This window comes from Dermochelys coriacea, chromosome 15 (genome assembly GCF_009764565.3).
Source record: "Dermochelys coriacea isolate rDerCor1 chromosome 15, rDerCor1.pri.v4, whole genome shotgun sequence".
NCBI classification, from domain to species: Eukaryota; Metazoa; Chordata; order Testudines; family Dermochelyidae; genus Dermochelys; species Dermochelys coriacea.
The window spans coordinates 23,277,885-23,287,014 of NC_050082.1; positions in this window are offsets into that span (position 1 = coordinate 23,277,885).

The window sequence follows — 9,130 nt, forward strand, 5'->3', positions numbered from 1 at the left end:
GCTCTGCCAAACTGGGGCGGAAATCTAAAGAGAAAAGGCTCTCCCATATGGTACCCAGTACCTTCCCTCATGCTTCTGTATTTCAGTACTTCATCTGGTCCTCTGGAACCTGGGGTAATCATGGCAGTGAAAAACAGGCAGGAGACAGTAAAAGGACCTTTTTTCAAACTTCAGAAAAGTGTGATTTGAGTTTGGGGCTCCAGCCAGGACCTGGATCAATCAAGCTCATGCCTAAACATTTCTCATATAATCAGGGCAGAGCTTCTAATTGAATTCTGTGCCTTTGTTCCGAGCCCAGATGCAAGGAGGAACAAAATAGAGGAAAAGTGACATTCAGTTTGGGCACTGATCAGGATTGCAGCTGTTCAACATAACCCACAGTTTCAAAATCATAATAATAGTGTTGTCTGGATGGACAGAAAAGGGGATTAGGTGTCAGAACTCCTGGGTTCTGTTCACAGTTCTGCCAGAGTCAATGCGTGACCATGGGCAAGTCACTTAACTCCTCTGGGCCTCAGTTTACCCCCTTTTTTAAAGGGGGATAATCCTGTGATGCCTAAGGAACTAGTGTTTGCAAAGTGCTTTGAGATTCTTGGAGGAAGTGTGCTGTAGAATTGCAGAGCCATAGTACTGGTAATTATTATTACTTTTGGTATTTGAACTTCGATAGCTAGTGAGAATTCAGGAGGGTTTCCTTTTGACAAAGCAAGCGGGCTCCAGTTTTCATGAGCAGAACAGAAACACAATACTTAGGAAATTGCAAGGTAAGGAGAGCAGCCAGTGAATATTAGCTCATCCCTGCTTTGTTCTGCCGCTGATTCATAATGAATGGAAAGAATACCATTTAATTTTCCATTAAGGCACATTATATTATTTGAAACCTTTCTACAGCATTTTGTCATCTGATTCAGTTGTGACCAGCATGACCAAATCTGGGTTTATTACACAGCATTTCAAGCTTAAATAACTTGGGCCCAGGATTTTCATTGTCTTTAGAGGAAGGAATCCTGTTACCTCCTTTTGGCCAACCCCACGCATTCAAAAGTCATGAGACTGGCTTAAAAAGAAAAAGGGGAGATCACACACACACTGAGTTCATTTTATTTGCCTTCTGGTTGTTGAGCCTTTCAGAGCCACATTTTCAGGCTTTTCTCCACAACCCCCAGAGCTGTAAACTTTCCCTGTATTTAAAGGAGAGATTCTCACATAACCATGCATCCAGGAGCTGAGGCTTTAAGAAAAAACATCCAATATGATCTTGGTCCACGCTGCAGCGATTCCAGAGTCAATGGAGCCTGTTCAGTCCTGCTGTTCAAGGGGGGGGGCAAGAGGCAGTAAGATTGGGGATAAAATCCGCTCCGTGCTCCATGGCCATTCCCAGAGTGCTGTTTCACATGGGGACAGAATGGGTGGGAGTGTCCATCAACCGATGGACCTGCTGCTGTTCAGAACCACTGCTCTCCGCAAGCCATCCCAGCTCATCTCCTCAGGTTCCGTACTTGGCTAAGGCCCGCTTCCTCCGAATTTACCTTTAGGCTCCCAACTTCCACTGACATCAATGTGAGTCAGGTGCCTAACTACCTTTGAGGATCTGGAGCTACATAGCCCTGCAAGAACCCTGTGGGCATTTTCATCTATGCTGGCTCTGTATTTGCTTCCACCTTTGAGGCAGAGAGAGGATTTGACGAGGCTCAGTGAAGAGGCCCCTCACTGCATTGGCCTTCCCTTGTTTAAACGGTATGAACCCACCCCCCACAAAAGAAGAGACTTTGCTCTCGAGTTGCATGTGGTTTGGGGTTTATTCATTCACGTATCCTCTCCATTGCCTGGAATCAGATCACTTGTGTCCACCTTGGCAGAGGCAACGCTCCCACTGAAGTTAATGTACGGAGCATAAGACTCATATCAGCATCAGGGTCTCTCGTACCCTGCAACAATTTAGCAACACATTCTAATTATTTAACACTGGGATCCGCGGACTGATGGAATTAAAACATTTAATGCTACCTCATGAGCTGCCAGTCTGTTTAACCTGGATTGTTAATAGGCACCAACTGGACGTTGCAAATCAGTCAGCCCGTTTCCTTGTAAGAAGCAGCCTTAATACTGTGTTGTAGAGAGATGGTGGCAGGAAGATGTGCCAGGGTGCCAGATGGCCCCCATTAGAAACCGTGCTTCATTTTAGATCTTCATTAAATCAGGTGGTCCCCTCAGACCACAGCTGTATGTTAGCTCACAAGTCATGAGCTAGCTGGCTAGAGTCATGCAAGAGAGGGCCTAAATCATGCACAAATGTTGCATCCATTTTGTGAGTTAAAGTGACGGGATATTTAATCCTTTTAAGCTTTTTCTTGGTAGATCACAGTACGTTTGTATTGCAGGAGCACTGAAAGACTCTGTCGGTAGCAGAGCCCGAGCGTGCTAAGCATGGCACACAGACATAGTGAGACAGTCCCTGCCCTGAAGAGTTTACAATCTAAATAGACAAAGGAAAGTCTTAACCCCATTTTACAGCGGGGGAACGGAAACCAGGGGAGATTCAGTGACTTGCCCAAGGCCACAGAGGAAGTCTGTAGTGGAACCAGGAATTGAACCTAGATCTCTTCAGTCCTCCTCAAGAACCATAATCCCATAATCCTCACTGTATTCAATCTGATATCTCTCTGCCTCTGTTAGATATTGCTTAGAATAATGTCGTAAAGAGTTAATGTCAGCAGGTAAAGAGTTAATAATGTCACCTTTTATGCCCCCAAAACAAACTGGGGTCTGAATTGTTGTGCTCCGATTAGCTAGAAGTACCTGAGAAGATTAAAGGGTGGTATATTGTTGCAATTTACATTCCCTCCTGCACCTGTTTCATAAAAGAGGTTGAAGGCAGATCGGAGCAGAAGATTGACTGATTTCTTTTTAAATTTAAAGCACCCATGCACATAGATCAGGTCAAAATGGAAACACAAAACAGAAATTATCAAATGTAAATATTTATAGATAAGAGCAATTTTAAAAAGCACTGTCCTAGTTTTCAACAAAACCAACCTCTCCCATATCCCCCTCTCTCACACCATCAACTGGCACAGTTTGACAAAGAGACAGAGTTCAGACTGCTCTATCGATCTTCCTGAATTGTCTTCCTCCATTCAATAAGAAGAAATCATCATCTTAAGGAAAACATAGGTGGGTATTTTGAGATTCCTTAATGAACAACCCTTACCCCCGCCAACCCTAAAGTCACTTTTAATATTTCCATCTCAGTTTAGCTGCTGTCTTCTCCGCTGCTGCAAACACAAGCAGCTATAAACAGAGACGGAACGTAACTGCTTGAAACTGCAATTCACAATTGCTCAGAAGACAATTAAAGTCCTTGTCCTGGCACATCATACGCAGCCAGATTCTGCATTTGGTTAGGCCAGCATATAGTAGGAGCAACTCCATAGAAAACAGCCTTCTTGATGTGAAGAAACCAGAGCACGCAAGATCAGGATGCAGCCCATGGGATTTTATTTATTTCCTTTTTGGTAAGGGAAGATTCTTTGCTCATGAGGCTCTATTTAGTGGAAGCTGAGTGGGAAGAGAAGTGGAAGAAGGTGTCCAAGAGAGCTTTGTTTGCACCAGGAGAGCTCTCAGCAGGTGGGCAAGGAAAGCACTGGCAGAGAACAGCTTGCAGTGATCCAGAGAACATGATTGCCCATTCCTCAGGCACCTAAGGGAGCTGGAGGACATATGCTCATCTTGCCGCAGGCTTGAGCATTAAAGCGATAAGACGGCTCAGGAACAAGGCTCTCCGACAGACGCCCACAATCACAGAGAAGAAGAGAAGAGCCCTGGAACTGCTCAGTGCCACCACAACATAAAACCTTTACAAGAAAGGTGTGTGTGTCCTGGCTCCATTTCCACCATCGGGCCCCCTCAGCTGAATACAACCAGAGAGAGAGAGAGAGGAGCGCGAGAGCGAGAGAAAGAGAGAGAGCGCTCCTCTGGGGATGGTCAGGCCAGGATCAGGTTAGATCTCATGGCTTGGATCACATTTTCACCTGTATTTTCCGACCCCTAACAGCAGCCTGTTTCTGCCTGACAGTGCCCACCCTCTAGTCCAGGTATCACTAGCTCTGTCCTTCTGAAAACCTGTGGTATCTTGAGTCCAGAGCAGGGACTAGATCAAAGTGCACTAGGGAACTGTTACTGCCTGGCTGCAGGATTCCATGGACACTTAGTCCCAGCAGACTAGATTTAAACCCCAACTTGCCACAAACTGGGTGTGTGTCTAGATCAGCTTCCGCCCATCCCTCCATTATGGTCTCTGGAGTGTGTAACCCATTCCTGGCCCTGTGCATCCACTTGAACTCCTGCCAGCATTAGTAGGTCCTTGAACCAGGGCACTGGGCTTTGTGGGACACACACACGTTTGTTATGACCCCAGGACTTTAAAGCCAGCAGATGTAGTTGAGGGCACGTGCTTGCTCCTCATCCCATGTCCTATAGGAAAGCACATAAAGCTTCCCACCTCCTAGGCATCGGGGTAGGACGAGGGGAAGGAGGAGTTTTCACTAGAGCAGGCCGGAACATTTTTGACAAAACGAAGTTTCATATCTGTTTGCATGAAACTTTTGTTGGGAAGGAGGGTGACAGACTCACTGTCTGGCCAATTAAGGCCCTGGCCTGTGATGCTGGAAACCCTGCTCTGCCTGATCGGGAATTAAAAGTTCTGCTCCAAATCAGGGACTTGAACCTGGGTCTCCAACATCTCAGACCAGAGCCATACATGTGCACACACACCTTCCCCTGCCTTCCTGACGCAATTTTGCTTTTGTGAAGCTGTTCCAAAGGTTTTGGTTTTGTTCCAATTCTGAATGAAAACCTGAAACCTCAACAATTGCCATGAGACAAGTCTCATTCTCCACTCAGATCTAGCTTCACCCCATCAGACAGAAGAGGGAAGGCCTGCAGGGACTTGGAGCCAGCTTCAGAGGCCTCATTAGCCTGGAGACAAGGGCTAAGGACAAGCCCTGGAGAGCAGTGAAACTTCCAGGTTGCTTGGCATCTTTTGCTTCTAAGTTAGTCAGATAGAGCCCTAAGCAAAGGACCTGGAACTATGCAGCTGTTTGCAGCAGGCTATCATCTCCTCACCTGCTTATAGTCCCATATTCCTGTATGTGAACCTGTCTCTATCAAGCAAGGTTACACTGCACAAAGCCAGGCAGCAACACCCACTATCTCCAGGCCTCCAAGGCCAGCCTTTCCACCAATTAGTTTTGAGGACTGTGAAACTTTGATTCCCCAAGGAGATGCAAGAGCCCAGCGTGTTGAAGGCAAAGCTGCTGGATGAGCTGTCAAAAAAATGAGTGCCAGCTATTAGAATTACAAACAGGCGTTAAGTGCAAAATAAGGACAGGCGAGGTCTATAATACAAATCTGGAATACGCCGCGTGTTCTGACAATAAGCAGTTTGGAGTTTCCAAAGAGAGACGGAGTTATTATTCCATCCTTCAAGAGCAGGTCATCACAAACAACTTTTGTTCTCAGTGGAAAATTATACAAAACCTCAGTGCAAGTGTGTTTCTGCCTACGGTACAGGGCAGCCATGCCACGTTCTCCTAAGCGATCGCTTTTATGCGGCTTCCATGTTAACAGCTCTCACAGGCACAGAGAATCAGCTAAAGTGTAAAGCAAAATAAAGTGAGAGGAGGAGAGTAGCGTAACAGTTCCCCGAGCCCACCCCTTCTGTGGGGCCGTGCTCACCAGAAGCTTATTTGCTTCCGAGTACTTTGCTTGGTTTCTGTCACTGAACTGGATGCTGATGAACTCAGTCCTAAAATGTCCTGCCTGTAACTACCCTCCTAGCACTTGCTCAGAATAGAAGACCAGATTCCTTATCGATTCACGCACTCCCAAGTTCCAAACCAGAGAGTTCTCAAAGACCTGGAGCGATGGATTCTCTCCCACGATTCCCAAACCAGCTTGGCCCAGATCTTCAAAAAGGTATTCAGATACCTAACTCCCCTGGATTTTAATAGGAGTTTGGTTCCTAAATCCTTTGAGGATCTGGGCTCTCGTGATTTATTTCTGGAAAAGCAGCACATCCATCGCCATCTCAGAAAGCAAGAACATCTGCATGATAAACTCCGAGGGCCAAAACCTCTCTAGCTTTCCCACAGTCTTTGATTTCGTTGGGAGCCCATGACTTGGTATTTGGCCTGGAGCACTTAGCTTTTATGTGGAGCAATTATTTGGATCAGTTTGTATTTTTTTCTGTTGTGTTTTTTGCTGCTTTATTCTCTTCTGACATCTTTATATATAAAGCTCTCAATAGGCATAACAAACAAAATTAATTCTTGGGGCGTCTCTCTTCCACAAATTTCAGAGGGCGTTACTAACAGCCTTGCCAGGATTCGATTTTTAAGTGGTGAGATCGACATTTACCATACACACGAGCCAATGAACAAATATTTCCATTGATAATCCAAATTTAGAGATGGGCAAAGTAAGAAAAATGCTACTTAAGAATTATTTAGAATTTGATTTGTATATTAACAGTCAAAACATTAGGCTTTATGAATCTCAGTGTTAAGTGTCATTAAATAATGATGGTCATACCCCGATCGTCTTACCCTCTAAAAAGAAAATTCCTGCAACTGTAAAACTACATATTAAAAATGCTTTAAAACCATCAACGTTATCTGTTGAAATTATAAAAACAAAAAACAAATTCTGCAAGCCTATTTGCAAGCAATCCTTAGGCCCTGTTACAACCCCCTATTAAACAGGCAAGCGTTAGCAAACCCATTTTGCAGCGAAGAAAATGGAGGCAGAGCTACTAGGGGTCAGACTTTCAGAAGAGTGCAAGGCCAGCCAGGGGTGGTGGAACAATTTGTATAGTGGGGGTAGGGTGACCAGATGTCCTGTTTTTATAGGGACAGTCCTGTTTTGAGGAACTTTTTCTTATATAGGTGCCTATTACCCCCCACACACACCCGTCTCGTTTTTTCACAGTTTCTCTCTCTCTTTAAATTCAGCCAGGGCTTTCCCCCCACCGGTAGTCTGTCCTTCATGCAGGACAGCAGGTTCCAGGCCCATTGCCCTTAGCCTTTCCCTCCTCAGGTTCTCCTCTTTCCCTTCCCAGGGAACTCTCAGCCTTCCTCAGGGAAGACCCCAGCAGCTTGCTCCTGCTTCTTCATTCCTCTGGGGAATCTGGCTGCCCTGGCTTGAGGTCCCCTGTTCCAAGCAGCAGTAACCCAGCAACTGTCCCTGCACTCCCAGCTCTTTTCTTTATGAGAGGCTCCAAGTCCATCCCCAGCTGGGGCGAATTGAGATGGCCCCAGGTGAGCTACATAGTCCTGACTGAGAAGTAGATAATGAATCACGGGGACTGGCCCCATTCTATCTTAAAGGAGCCAGGCACCTGCCACGGGCTACAGCAGAGCCAATGTACCTGCCTCGGTTTCCCTCCTTCAGAGTCCCCAGTAATTCCATAATAGCTTCCTTGCCTCAACCGTCCCCCCTTCTTGGGGCTTGTTTATTACCCAAACGTAGTGTGACTAGTCCCAAGCATAGCCCATTTCTCACCCTCCCCCACACACAGTCCTTAAAATCCCATCATCATAGCACCACACCTGTCCTCTCCTATTCTTTCACCAGGACAACCACTGCAGCTCTTCCAGATGGAGTGCAACCCCACCCCTCCAGCAGGAATCTCCACAGCTTTTCTCTCATTCTTGCTAGGGAAGCACCCCTCACTCCGCCTGGCCCTCAGCCCTCTGTTCTTGCACAGCAGCTGCTAAGTCCCTCCGCTGCTCCCTGCCTTCAGCCCTCTCCAGCTCTCAACTTCAGCTCTCTGACCTTTAGCCCTCTCACCTGGATTCTCTGGCTTGGGGAAGTCAGCCAGCAAACCCCTCGGCTGCTCTACCATCCCCCAGGTACTTCCTACCATCTTGGACTCCGACAGTTCTCCCCTGCCCTTTTTCTGACTGCCCCTTCTGTCTCACTCTCTCCCCATTTCTATGGCCCAGGTGCCTTCTGGTGTGGAGGTAGCTGTCTCTCCCCTCTTAAAGGGCCAGTGTTGCCCCGTGACCTACAAGTGCTAAACAATTCTGAAAATCTAGCTCTAAGTGACTTACATAAGGGGCTGGCGCATGTGTTTTTTGTACATCCAAAACTGCCATTGCCTTCAAGGTCATCATTCAACATTGTACAGCAAGTCAGTCGTCAAACTAGGGAAAAGAACTCAGGACATCACAGTCTGCTGCTCTAACTACTCTAGGACATATTCCCTGACTTAAACTGTAGATGCCTGATGGGAGTAGATAGGGCTAGAGTTCACTGTCCTCAGTGGAATAAAAAAGAGGTAGTGGAAAATAAGAAACTGCCAAGACAGAATGGAGCAGGCTAAGAAATTACATAACTCAGATACAAAAGTCAAAAAATGAAATGGACAAAAGGCAATTATGATGCGTGTCACCAGCTGGCACTACCACACAGTCTTACAAGTTCACTCTCTTAGTGTGTGAGCAAGTTTTTAGTCTTTGAAGAAATACTGTATTGTTGTTAGTAGTTTGGTCTCTGCTTTATTCTCTACATTTGCAGGCAATTCTTCAGACAGAATAGCTTCCTGGGAACCAGGCATTGGGATGTGGGATGAGATTTCTGGAAGACTGTTTGTACACAAAAAAAAAACAAGTTCCAGTTAGAATACACCCAGGCGGCTCTGCATCACTGGTTTCTGCTCCATAGGGAAGTAGGTCTACAAGGCCCTGGACATCTGCTATCACTCATCAGAGGGGAAACACTGGTATTATAAGCAGGCCACTGCTGTGAGAAGGAACAACACTGTTAACCAAGTAAAAGACCTGATCTTGCTCCCCCTGAAATCAATGGGAATGTTACCACTGACTTCAAGAGGAGCAGGATTAGGCTCTAAAATTTGTATTACATACTGCTAGGGAAAATAGATTTTTATGGGTAGGTAAAGAAAGCTTTAAAGGGAACAGCTTCAATTATATTTTTATTGGGAAAACATTATCTTTACTGCAAAATGTGTATCACAAGGCTTGAAATGTATATATAAATATGGCTTAGTCATTCATTTTGGGTGCCTCAGCAGTTGCATAGCATATGATGACATAAATCTGCAAAACTC